Raw genomic sequence first — 13,877 nt, 5'->3', positions numbered from 1 at the left:
GGCAGAAGAAGAGGGGAGACAGGAGGGCCAAGGGATGGGGACTTGGGTGTGGGGTGCAGGCTGAGGGAGCAGTGGTGTAGGAGGAGAGAGCAGGATATAGGGAAAAAGAGGAGATGGTCAAAGGCACCACCCTGGGGGGAGGGCTGGGGCTGATGGATCTGGAATAGATATGAAGGGGCTTCCTCTAACAGAAGGAGGGAAACGTCATTTTCTGAACCCACGGGAAGGGAAGATGGTCGATTCAGAAGTGGTTCTAGGCTGGAGCAAACACTCCTGAGGCCTCAGTGGGCTCAGGGGCGAGGGACTCTGGAGGATGGAGGGTGTAGGGGAGGTGAGGGATCGTCTCTGAGAAGAATCGGAGAGGAAGCAGACCACAGACAACTAATACAGCTGCCAAGCTGCAGATGAGCTATGGGGAAGGGCTATGCAGTGTGGCAACAGGCTACAGGCTTTCCACCTCAGTCCCCTGCAGCTCCTTTAGGACAATGGATGATAGGGCTGGTCTAGGCTCAGGATTTTGCTGGACAGTTTTGGCAGACGAACAAAGATATAATCCCTTGAAGATGCTGAAGGTGTGACCTGGCATGAATGAACTCACCTCTCTACTCCTTCCCATCTCCTTCACCCCCCAAATCTAGGAAGGATGGAAGGACGTGAAGACAGAAAAAGACTCACGGGCTTGGAGATATCTATAGAGATCAGGGAATGCAGATGTCAATGGGTTGGCAAGCAGGGGTCACGGAGCTGGAAGAATTGTCCCCTGAGATACTGGAACATGCAGCAGCAGCTGAGGAGCAGATGCATGTGAGGATGATAAGGTGTGGCCAACAGTGCAGGGCTGAAATGCAGCAGAGGTGAATGTCACCATGAATGAGGTCCAGCGACTACATAGGCTAGGCCATCTGTCATGTGGACAGAGAAGTGATCAGGATGACAGTGGGACTGGGGAGTGAGAGGAAGATGTAGGGCTATGATAAGAGTCTCAGTGGAAAGGTTCCATTGAAGCCCCACCTGCAGAGAGGGGCAGTGATGCTTAGAAAGCAGAATTAATGACTGGGGAGAAAATCAACCAGGCTGCCCAATGTATGATATGGGGGGACCGGGAGAGCAAGGTGGGGATGTGCCGAGGAAAGGCTATCCCTGGGGGTGCACATGCTTTCAAATCTCTGCCACTAGATTCTAAGTAACTTCAGGGTCTTCATCTGTTTTGTCTCCCTCAAAGCACCTACTAGTGCCTTTTTCTGAAGAAGAACTCAAGTATTTGATAAATAAGCAAACAAATTTTCCAGTTTTGTTTCTAATGGAAGCAAATACATTAGCTTACAAATTTAGACTAACTGGGGAAAAATGGTCTATCTGAATTAGCAGGAAGTCTTTAATTAATAGGATCTATTTAAAGAAGCAAGGTCTTATTGCCTTCAAATGTCCACAAGAACATTTACTAATCAGATAATTTCCAAAAGGGTCTTGAAGTCCTGTTTCAATAAACAGAACAAAATATTTGCATTTAGCATCCTATTTATATATATATAAATGTGTGCTACAAAAATGGCTGAATCCACTGTCTTAGCAGGTAAGCATCTCTCCCCTTGTAATATTATTCATACAGTTAATTTCCATAGCAACCCCTCTTTTCTTGGGTTGTGAAATGCATGTGTCCAAATTAGCACACATTAGAAAGTCATGGCTCCAAATTAACAAAGTGGATTTGGACTACACCACATGGAATGATTCCCATGTGTGCGGGCAAGAAGTTTAAGAAAAGCCAAAGGAGACTGTGGACTCTGCTCCCACGTCATGAGGAGGTTCAGACCAGACCCTTCTAGTCCAACCTTGAGCTCAAATATTCTCTCAGTCACTAAAAGGTCAACTGTGTCTGGTTATTTTTTTCTAGTTTCAATGAAAACTTACTTGGTTTCAATAGAAGGAAGCCAAGAAAATCACCGTCTCCTGGGTCTGTGTCTAAGATCTTTGAAGGTGCAGCAATAGGCTTTTCAAAAAATACCTACACAAATAAATCTTTCCACCGGACACATTATTGACACTCCAGTTCATGGATTGTATCTAAACTTAAAAGAGACTTTAACTGGAATTTCCCTATTGAAGACGAAATCCTATTCTCTCCATTATGATAGCAGATGAGGCCTCAAGAACAAGGCCAAAAGACTGTCACTGCATTGATCTGCAAACAGTCAATATGCTCTGTGAATAGAGGTATCGAGGAGACAGAATGCATTTTTGCTACCTAAATCTATAGCTACAGGTCAAGCTATTATCCTGGTAACAGTTCCATTAGGAGTAATGATGTGAAAAGAGGTATTGCATTAATGTACTGAGTTTTCTACTATGTTAATAGTGGGTCACTAAGAATCATAGTCGAATCATTTGCATTCATCTTTAGCATGCAATACATTCTAAAAAGAAATTCCCCTCCTTTCCTGTTTTAATATATGAAGAAGCAGCAAGGGCTAATTTTAAACGAGCCCCGATAATCTGAAAAGTGGAATAAGATCAAAATTAAACTAAATAAAAGATTTAAAGCATCTGCTTAATATAATTTGAGTCTCAAGGCACAGGTAGTATGTGAAGTCACCAGAGAAATGACAAATATTCAGTCTGATCCATACATGAATAATGGCTTTTCCCAGATGCCAGCATTCATTTGAACCCTGACCTTTAATTGTATATAAATAATAAATCAGCTGCTAGTGGCTGGGCAGACCCTTCCTTCAGAATGCTGCTCCTCGTGTAATCATCATCAAGTGAACGCAGCAGCATGTGGCGTGTCTGACAGGCTGAATGCGCCACTCTGTGAATAGGGCAGACTGGCCATGTTCCCCAAACAGCAATCTATCCACACTGTCGTTCTCCTGAGGGACTTTTAATTTGGGTTTTTCTGGCTGGCTGTGCAGGGAAAAGCAGAATGTGGCACGGACTTTGAAAGGAAGTCACTGTGTCTAGCAGACACTTTAAGAAGGAGGGGTAGTTTGGAAGAGCTTTCACGTTGCTGTGAAATCCTCTAAGAACTCTGACCGGCAGTCACAGCCCAGCTTCAGCTTTGATGACTCAGTTTTAACTTGTGGTCAAATCAAGGTTTACATCATGCAAGGAAATCAAGGTTTACAGCACGCAAAACTGAAAACCAGGTCTTCATTAGATCTGCCAAACTCCTAGAGCTCACAAGGGGCAAGGGACAATGGTCTCTGCAGTCAGGTCCCAGGGGACAAGCAGAGGGACCCAACTGGGGACCACTTGCAGCCAGGGATGTACAGAGGTAGAGGGAGTCATAGGAGGCAGACGGCCCACACGCCTGAGTGAGTGGACCACAACCGGGGTCCCTCCCACTCTCTTTCCTTTTACTGTCTTAGAGCTATCATTTGAGACTCCCCATGTGGTAGGCAGTTTATACACATCTCATTTAATCTCTCAACAGCCAGTGGGGGGTAGGTATTGTGCTCCTAAATTACCAATGACAAAATTCAAGTATGGGCAGCTTAAATAACTGGCTTCAGACTGCATAGCTAACAGGAGTTATTTTCCAAATAAATGACTTATGTTTACAGTTGTATTTGTGCACACAGGGATTGTAAATGAAAAATGGTTGAATTGTAAACATAAGCAAACCCATAGCTAAGTGCATCCTCCCATGTTAAACTTGAGAATGCTGGGTGTTACTTTCAACCTCACAAAACAGACTTGAATATAAACAGGCTAAATGCCCCCCAATTAAAAGGTAGAGTAGCAACTTGGGTAAAGAAGCAAGATTCAACTATATCTTCAAGAGACCCATCTTGGATACAATAACATTCACAGGCTTGAAATAAAGGGATGGAGAAAAATCTACCAAGCAAAAGGAAAACTAATAAAGCAGGGGTTGCTATTCAAATTTCAGTCAAAACAGACCTCAAACCAACAAAGAACAGAAAAGACAAAGAAGGACATAATGAAAAACACCTGTCCTTAATATATATGCACCCAATACAGGAGCACCCAGATTCATAAAGCAGGATCTTACAGCCTTACAAAAAGACTGAGATAATCACACAAAAGTAGTGGGAGACTTCAATACCCCATTGACAATATTAGACAGATCATCGAGGCAGAAAGCTAACAAAGATATTTGGGACCTTAACACCTACCTAATGGTCCTAATAGACTTCTGGAGCACTCTCCACCCCAAAACAACAGAATACACCTTCTTCTTATCTGCACATGGCACATAATCTAAAATTGAACAGACATTCAGCCATAAAACAATCCTTAGCAAATTTTTAAAAACCAAAAGCATACCACACACACTCTAAAAACATACTGCAATAAAACAGAAATAAAACAGTACTAAGAAAATCTCTAACAACCATACCATTACATGGAACTCAAACAACCTGCTCCTGAATGACTTTAGGGTAAAAAATAAAATTAAGGAATAAATGTAGAAAATCTTTGAAAATAATGGGAAATAATTTGAAAGAATAAATAAGATTAATAGACTGCTAGTTAGACCAATGAGAAAAATCCAAGATTCAAAAGAGAAGATCTAAATAAACATGATAAATGACACAGGGGACATTACCACCTACCCCACAGAAATACAAAACTACTGAGATTTAAAAAACACGCACACACACACACATGCACACAAAACTTCTGTGCAAACACAAACTACAAAACAGAAGAATTGGATAAATTTCCTGGAAACCTACAACCTCCCAAGATTTAACTAGGAAGAAATTGAATTCCTTAACAGACTTAAAATGAGTTCTGATATTGAATCAGTAGTAAAAAGCCTACCAACTAGAAAAATCCCAGGACCAGATGAATTCACAACCAAATTTTACCAGTTGTATAAAGATGATCTAGTAAGATTCCTACTAAAACTATTTCAAAAATTGAGTAGGAGTGCTGGGTCCCTAGCTCTGGGGGAAATTCAAGCAGGATACTCAAGCAGACCTGTGGAGGGGTCTAGGTGGAAAGGAACACAGACCTCCTGCCAATAGCCATGTAACTGAGTCATCTTACAAGGGGATCCTCCAACCCCAGTCAAGTCTTTCAATGACATCACCCTTGACTAAAATCTGATTTAAAACTCATGAGAGATCTGAAGTCATAACTCTACAGCCAAGTTGCTCTCAAATTTCTGATCCATAGAAACCATGACAGATAATAAAATTATTTAACCAAGCTATTGAATTTTAGGGAAATTTGTTATATAACATTAGATAACTGTTATAGCTCCACCCTCATTACTTAATCACCTCCCAAATACCCCACCTCCAAATGCCATCACACTGGGTGTTAGGTTTCAACATATGAATTTTGGGGGAAAGGCATAAACATTCATCCTATAGCAAAATAAAATCATGGTATGTAAAAGCATTAAGAGAAAGGAGATTTTATGTATTTTGTGATTCACATGTTGACTTAACAAAATATGTCAAGTAAAAGTGTGCAGAAATACTACAAGATGAATATTTTATAACACTTTATAAAATAAGTATGTCATTTAATAAGACTGTCATATTTCTCTTTAAATTGCCTTCACATATTTTCACTTATCTCATTTTCTTAAAATTATGTTAATTAGGAGAATGGCATGAACCCAGGAGGCAGAGCTTGCAGTGAGCTGAGATCCGGCCACTGCACTCCAGCCTGGGCGACAGAGTGAGACTCCATCTCAAAAAAAAAAAAAATTATGTTAATTATTTAGTGTGATTGTTTTAACAGGTGTTCAGAACCAGGTCATTATATTTATTATATTTCAATTTGTAGAAACAAGTCTCAGGATGATGAGTTTAGGGTAAAACTCAGCTAATAAACTTCTATTTCCAAGTGTAAACTAAGGAGTAGTGTCCCCTTGCCCTTTTTCCAGTCTTCTTCTGGTTTCAGTTGCTTCTCATTCTCACCATCACTGTGTGTCATGATGAGTACTGGCATTATCATCATCTTCCCTAACAAATATTATTCTGATTTTTCTGTATGAACAAACTTGGATAAAGCACAAAAGACTCTTTAAAAGTACAAGTAACCTCTTTAACCTTCGGTTGACTCCTTTTCTACTTAATATTATTGACAGTATGCTTCTTAAAATAAAGTAATTTTCTTAATTTATCTTTCACTTTTTGATGAGGTGGAGTAATTCAACTAAAAATTGGAACTATTTATCCATAATGATAATGAGATGCCCATAAATGTATCTTTAAGGTATTTATCATAGAGCAACATGAATGTCAAAATACCATCTGTTAGTGAATCATTGTTCTTTAAAAGATTAGTGATGGTTGTGTCGTCTTTTGGGGAATACTTTGAAATACTGGTTACAGATAGCTCTTTATAATTTGAAAAACATAAAACAGTAATAAATTAACAGCTAAAATTCTAAAATATATTACATACAGAAAGGAGAATTAAATGAAGCAATGACTCACATATTCAGCATTTTGGGGAAACTCATACAAGGGAATTTTCTAGGATGAATATATTTTTGAAGTAATCAAATTTAAAGAATTGTAACTGTTGGCTTTTCTTCGTTTCTTAAACATTATACACTAAAATCATGTCAGAAGTATACCATATTCTAACATAAAATAGTTCCGTCTCTACTGAAGGTTAATCTCCTGACAGTGTGACTATTTAATACAGATAGAGATTTGTGATCGCTGCTTCCAATTTGCTGTGAATCGAGAAATTTTCAGTATCACTGGAATTCAGCATAAACGGATGCTCTGAATGATGACCTGAAGGCAGGGATGCTGGAGCATAAGTTAGAATTTTGCTATAACATCGGATGTATTAAAATATGCATCTTTTGGTTTACATTTATTACATAAGCAGTTCTAGCAACCTTATTTCTTATCTTCCCTTCTGTTAACTCAGAGATGTTCCCTGACTACTCTGTTTTTCTTGGTAGTTATCTGAGCTGTTTAATCTTTCAGACAACCAGATTGTGTCTGAACATATGTATGTGTTTGTGACGCATGCACACGTCACAGTGAGCTGTTGTGTGTGCATACGTGTGTGTGTAGATGGTTAACAGGCACCAATGACAGCCTGTCTGGGTGCAAGCAGGCCAAGCCCCACTCCTCAAGATGGAGGAGGAGCTGCTGGCCCCCGCGGGGACTCCCCAGCAGGCCACTGGGGGAAGCCCCACGACCCAAACAGCAGGTGGAGAGCAGCAGCAGGCCAGAGACCAACTACAGCTAGAAACTGCGGAGCTCCAGGGGCCAGACTTCCTAGAGCAGAAGAGCTGGGGAACCCCGCCCCTGCTGATCTCACTGCACACAGCCTAGGGCCCCACCCGCCGAGGAATCCGGAACTTTCTCCTGCCACCTCTCCTGGCTACCAGGCCAAGAGAGTGGTCTCTGAGGAGCCAGCCAGGAAGGCAAGGCGAGGCCGGCGGAGAAGCATGCCCAGCCTGTAGAAGCAGAGACTTCGGGGGAACCGCGCTAGGCCCCGCCGGAGGCCCCAGCGCCCAGCACCGCAGGAGCTGGAGAAGCCGCTGAGCACCAGGTGGCGCAGGCGCGGTTCCTCCAGGGCGCCCGCAGGCAGGCGGCTGGGTGGCTGTGCCGGGATCCTGGAGCGGCTCCTGGCCCGGCTCAGGCAGGGCCTCCAGAGACAGCTCATGCAGTAGATCCGCAGCCCCGGGGACCTTAGGTACCGCTGCGGTTGCAGCCCTCGCTCAGCCCCGAGCGCGTTAGCCCTGGCCCAGCCAGCTGCCCCTGCTGAACCCGCGCCCGGCGCTCCGGCTGTTTGCCCGGGTCCCTGCCGACCCCGCGAGCTCGGGCTCCCGGTTCCTGTCCCAGCCTGCACCCGCTCCAGCGCCCCCCACTCCGCAGCGGCTCCTCCTGACTCTTAGCCTTGGCCACCCCCAGCGCAGAACCAACCTCGCCCCTGCCTCCAGCGTCGCGGGTCGCCCCTCTTGAGATCAGCGCCAAGCCTGCCAAGCCTTCTTCTGCCTCAGCCCTCCTGGCAGCGTCTTCCCTGCCCGCTGGTCGGCATCGCGCCACAGTCAGTGTCTCCTGTAGCTGTCCCCCTGGCGAAGCGCTGCAAGGGCCAGCGCCCAACCTGTCGCTGCGGAAGACCCGGGCACAGAACCTGCCCTGGTGCTGGGCAAGCGCTTCCGCCCCAAGTTCCTGGCCCGGGCAACCTGGAGGAGCCCAGGAAATAGCGCTCAGGACCCAGAGGCTGGACAGCCCGCCCGCCTGCCCCGGCCACTAGTCGCCAGGACCTGACCACCGCCCCGCCGCCTACGCCGGTCGGCAAAGAAAGTCCCCTTTTAGCCTGCAGTTCATCAGTAGAGAGGAGGGCCCTCCACAGGCCAGCGCGGGTCTCCAGCGCCGCGCACACCATGATCACAGGTGGAGCTCAAGGTCACCACGAGGCCATCAGGCCGGGCAGGGCCCGATGCTGCGGGGGGAGTCCAGGACACCGCTGGACTTAAGACAGGGATGGGCCCGGGCTTCGCGCCGCTGCTGCCCCTCCCCTGTGGCGCCGCGGGTGCCCTGCAGCTCCAGGAGGGCACCCACACTGGGGAGAAGCCATTCAGCGGCGCCATCTGAGGCAGGGCCTTCACCACCAAGGGCAACCTCCAGGTACACTTGGCACTAACATGTGGAATAAGGACCCTCATGCCCTCCCCAAGGCGAGCTGCCTTGGTGGAACAGTCCGTGACTCTGCTAGGGGTGATGGCCTGAAGTTCTCTGAAACATTCCAGAAGGATCTGGCAGCCCGAATAATGAATGGAGACCCCAATTTTGGAAACAGCCTGCTGCAGCTCTCTCCCAGGAGCTTGCCATAAAGAACAATGAGATTTCCATCATTCAGAACAGAGGCTTTTCCCAGATCCCTGAAAGTTTTGGCTGCTGCACCATCCCTCTGGGTACCCTAGGATGCAAAACGCGCAAAACAGCCCTCCCATTGTCAGCTTGGACAAAGCACCTCAGCAGCCTGCACAGCAGGCAGCGTCCATTCGCCAGGTCACCCAGGAGAACAAGGAGAGGGTATAAACTAGCTGAACACATGGGACTCGGGTCCTTCCACAGTGAATCTGACTGTTCTTGAGAACTCTGCAAACTTTTAAGTAAAAAAAAAAAAAGACTGGAAAACGGCCGCAGGAACAGAAAGCGCCCAGACAATCCTCACTTTTTTTCTCTTAAAACCTAATAGTCCCTAGAGGGAGAAAGGGCGTCCCCTGCAGTATTCCAGTGAAACTCACTTGCTGGTTTTGCTCGAATTAGACACTTGAACTATGTGTTTAGAACTCTTCATCTTAAAAGAAGTGGTTTAGTAGTCCAAATGCTGTGTACTATGACGGTGTCTTCCTCTGACGTATTTATAATGTTAAGATTATGTGGGCAACAGGCAATACAATAGCCCCAACCTTAAATAAAGTTTACTTCGGAATACATCTGGCTAGGTAAACTTTTAAAGCAAGATTTGTTTTACTATAAGTAAGTGGATTATTTCAATGCAATGTGAAGTTCTATTGGGAAAGATAGCATGCTTTGTGTGTACAAGTACCTGTCAGTAACAAGCTTTTCTTAAAATTTAAATGTTTGTAGCTGCTTTGCGGACAGTTATTTTCTAGTGTGGTCTGTAGCCCAATGATTAGAGAACAAGTTACAGACAAAATATCATCATCAGTTATTGACAATATTATAAGCAGTTGTGAGTAAATATTTTACATTATTAAAACTATGCAATAATAAGACAGTATTTCCGGGCGGGCACGGTAGCTCACACCTATAATCCCAGCACTTTGGGAGGCTGAGGCAGGGGCTCACCTGAGGTCAGGAGTTGGAGACCAACCTGGCCAACATGGTGAAACCCTGGCTCTACTAAAATACAAAAAATTAGCTGGTGTGGTGGCAGGCACCTGTAATCCCAGCTACTCCAGAAGCTGAGGCATGAGAATCTCTTAAACCTAAGAGGCAGAGGTTGCAGACCACACCACTGCACTCCAGCCTGGGGATAACGTGTGACTCTGTCTCAAAAAAAAAAAAAAGATACTGTTTCTGTAATGTGATTGCAAACTTTTAATGTATGCTATTGGACTTTTATATTTTGTATTCGAAAGGTTTGTTTATAATTTGAACATTTAAAATTATGTAAAGTATTTCATGAATCATGCTCTAAGGAAAATGAAAAAAACAATGTTTTGTTTGTCTTAAGATAAAACAATNTGGGGAATACTTTGAAATACTGGTTACAGATAGCTCTTTATAATTTGAAAACATAAAACAGTAATAAATTAACAGCTAAAATTCTAAAATATATTACATACAGAAAGGAGAATTAAATGAAGCAATGACTCACATATTCAGCATTTTGGGGAAACTCATACAAGGGAATTTTCTAGGATGAATATATTTTGAAGTAATCAAATTTAAAGAATTGTAACTGTTGGCTTTTCTTCGTTTCTTAAACATTATACACTAAAATCATGTCAGAAGTATACCATATTCTAACATAAAATAGTTCCGTCTCTACTGAAGGTTAATCTCCTGACAGTGTGACTATTTAATACAGATAGAGATTTGTGATCGCTGCTTCCAATTTGCTGTGAATCGAGAAATTTTCAGTATCACTGGAATTCAGCATAAACGGATGCTCTGAATGATGACCTGAAGGCAGGGATGCTGGAGCATAAGTTAGAATTTTGCTATAACATCGGATGTATTAAAATATGCATCTTTTGGTTTACATTTATTACATAAGCAGTTCTAGCAACCTTATTTCTTATCTTCCCTTCTGTTAACTCAGAGATGTTCCCTGACTACTCTGTTTTCTTGGTAGTTATCTGAGCTGTTTAATCTTTCAGACAACCAGATTGTGTCTGAACATATGTATGTGTTTGTGACGCATGCACACGTCACAGTGAGCTGTTGTGTGTGCATACGTGTGTGTGTAGATGGTTAACAGGCACCAATGACAGCCTGTCTGGGTGCAAGCAGGCCAAGCCCCACTCCTCAAGATGGAGGAGGAGCTGCTGGCCCCGCGGGGACTCCCCAGCAGGCCACTGGGGAAGCCCCACGACCCAAACAGCAGGTGGAGAGCAGCAGCAGGCCAGAGACCAACTACAGCTAGAAACTGCGGAGCTCCAGGGGCCAGACTTCCTAGAGCAGAAGAGCTGGGGAACCCCGCCCCTGCTGATCTCACTGCACACAGCCTAGGGCCCCACCCGCCGAGGAATCCGGAACTTTCTCCTGCCACCTCTCCTGGCTACCAGGCCAAGAGAGTGGTCTCTGAGGAGCCAGCCAGGAAGGCAAGGCGAGGCCGGCGGAGAAGCATGCCCAGCCTGTAGAAGCAGAGACTTCGGGGAACCGCGCTAGGCCCCGCCGGAGGCCCCAGCGCCCAGCACCGCAGGAGCTGGAGAAGCCGCTGAGCACCAGGTGGCGCAGGCGCGGTTCCTCCAGGGCGCCCGCAGGCAGGCGGCTGGGTGGCTGTGCCGGGATCCTGGAGCGGCTCCTGGCCCGGCTCAGGCAGGGCCTCCAGAGACAGCTCATGCAGTAGATCCGCAGCCCCGGGGACCTTAGGTACCGCTGCGGTTGCAGCCCTCGCTCAGCCCCGAGCGCGTTAGCCCTGGCCCAGCCAGCTGCCCCTGCTGAACCCGCGCCCGGCGCTCCGGCTGTTTGCCCGGGTCCCTGCCGACCCCGCGAGCTCGGGCTCCCGGTTCCTGTCCCAGCCTGCACCCGCTCCAGCGCCCCCCACTCCGCAGCGGCTCCTCCTGACTCTTAGCCTTGGCCACCCCAGCGCAGAACCAACCTCGCCCCTGCCTCCAGCGTCGCGGGTCGCCCCTCTTGAGATCAGCGCCAAGCCTGCCAAGCCTTCTTCTGCCTCAGCCCTCCTGGCAGCGTCTTCCCTGCCCGCTGGTCGGCATCGCGCCACAGTCAGTGTCTCCTGTAGCTGTCCCCCTGGCGAAGCGCTGCAAGGGCCAGCGCCCAACCTGTCGCTGCGGAAGACCCGGGCACAGAACCTGCCCTGGTGCTGGGCAAGCGCTTCCGCCCCAAGTTCCTGGCCCGGGCAACCTGGAGGAGCCCAGGAAATAGCGCTCAGGACCCAGAGGCTGGACAGCCCGCCCGCCTGCCCCGGCCACTAGTCGCCAGGACCTGACCACCGCCCCCGCCGCCTACGCCGGTCGGCAAAGAAAGTCCCCTTTTAGCCTGCAGTTCATCAGTAGAGAGGAGGGCCCTCCACAGGCCAGCGCGGGTCTCCAGCGCCGCGCACACCATGATCACAGGTGGAGCTCAAGGTCACCACGAGGCCATCAGGCCGGGCAGGGCCCGATGCTGCGGGGGGAGTCCAGGACACCGCTGGACTTAAGACAGGGATGGGCCCGGGCTTCGCGCCGCTGCTGCCCCCTCCCCTGTGGCGCCGCGGGTGCCCTGCAGCTCCAGGAGGGCACCCACACTGGGGAGAAGCCATTCAGCGGCGCCATCTGAGGCAGGGCCTTCACCACCAAGGGCAACCTCCAGGTACACTTGGCACTAACATGTGGAATAAGGACCCTCATGCCCTCCCCCAAGGCGAGCTGCCTTGGTGGAACAGTCCGTGACTCTGCTAGGGGGTGATGGCCTGAAGTTCTCTGAAACATTCCAGAAGGATCTGGCAGCCCGAATAATGAATGGAGACCCCAATTTTTGGAAACAGCCTGCTGCAGCTCTCTCCCAGGAGCTTGCCATAAAGAACAATGAGATTTCCATCATTCAGAACAGAGGCTTTTCCCAGATCCCTGAAAGTTTTGGCTGCTGCACCATCCCTCTGGGTACCCTAGGATGCAAAACGCGCAAAACAGCCCTCCCATTGTCAGCTTGGACAAAGCACCTCAGCAGCCTGCACAGCAGGCAGCGTCCATTCGCCAGGTCACCCAGGAGAACAAGGAGAGGGTATAAACTAGCTGAACACATGGGACTCGGGTCCTTCCACAGTGAATCTGACTGTTCTTGAGAACTCTGCAAACTTTTAAGTAAAAAAAAAAAAAAGACTGGAAAACGGCCGCAGGAACAGAAAGCGCCCAGACAATCCTCACTTTTTTTCTCTTAAAACCTAATAGTCCCTAGAGGGAGAAAGGGCGTCCCCTGCAGTATTCCAGTGAAACTCACTTGCTGGTTTTGCTCGAATTAGACACTTGAACTATGTGTTTAGAACTCTTCATCTTAAAAGAAGTGGTTTAGTAGTCCAAATGCTGTGTACTATGACGGTGTCTTCCTCTGACGTATTTATAATGTTAAGATTATGTGGGCAACAGGCAATACAATAGCCCCAACCTTAAATAAAGTTTACTTCGGAATACATCTGGCTAGGTAAACTTTTTAAAGCAAGATTTGTTTTACTATAAGTAAGTGGATTATTTCAATGCAATGTGAAGTTCTATTGGGAAAGATAGCATGCTTTGTGTGTACAAGTACCTGTCAGTAACAAGCTTTTTCTTAAAATTTAAATGTTTGTAGCTGCTTTGCGGACAGTTATTTTCTAGTGTGGTCTGTAGCCCAATGATTAGAGAACAAGTTACAGACAAAATATCATCATCAGTTATTGACAATATTATAAGCAGTTGTGAGTAAATATTTTACATTATTAAAACTATGCAATAATAAGACAGTATTTCCGGGCGGGCACGGTAGCTCACACCTATAATCCCAGCACTTTGGGAGGCTGAGGCAGGGGGCTCACCTGAGGTCAGGAGTTGGAGACCAACCTGGCCAACATGGTGAAACCCTGGCTCTACTAAAAATACAAAAAATTAGCTGGTGTGGTGGCAGGCACCTGTAATCCCAGCTACTCCAGAAGCTGAGGCATGAGAATCTCTTAAACCTAAGAGGCAGAGGTTGCAGACCACACCACTGCACTCCAGCCTGGGGGATAACGTGTGACTCTGTCTC

At 46.7% G+C, this 13,877-nt stretch overlaps 2 pseudogenes; both read left to right on the top strand.

Moving 5' to 3' along the window:
* Positions 1–717: 717 nt before the first annotated feature.
* Positions 718–8,236, top strand: LOC108512355 (putative uncharacterized protein MGC34800; annotated as a pseudogene).
* Positions 8,237–10,969: 2,733 nt separating this feature from the next.
* On the top strand, positions 10,970–13,303 carry LOC108512354 (transcription initiation factor TFIID subunit 4-like; annotated as a pseudogene).
* The last annotated feature ends 574 nt before the right edge of the window (positions 13,304–13,877 follow it).

Source organism: Rhinopithecus bieti, unplaced genomic scaffold (genome assembly GCF_001698545.2).
Source record: "Rhinopithecus bieti isolate Rb0 unplaced genomic scaffold, ASM169854v2 scaffold_30197, whole genome shotgun sequence".
Taxonomy (NCBI): Eukaryota; Metazoa; Chordata; class Mammalia; order Primates; family Cercopithecidae; genus Rhinopithecus; species Rhinopithecus bieti.
This window is presented reverse-complemented; position numbering and strand designations above follow the sequence as displayed.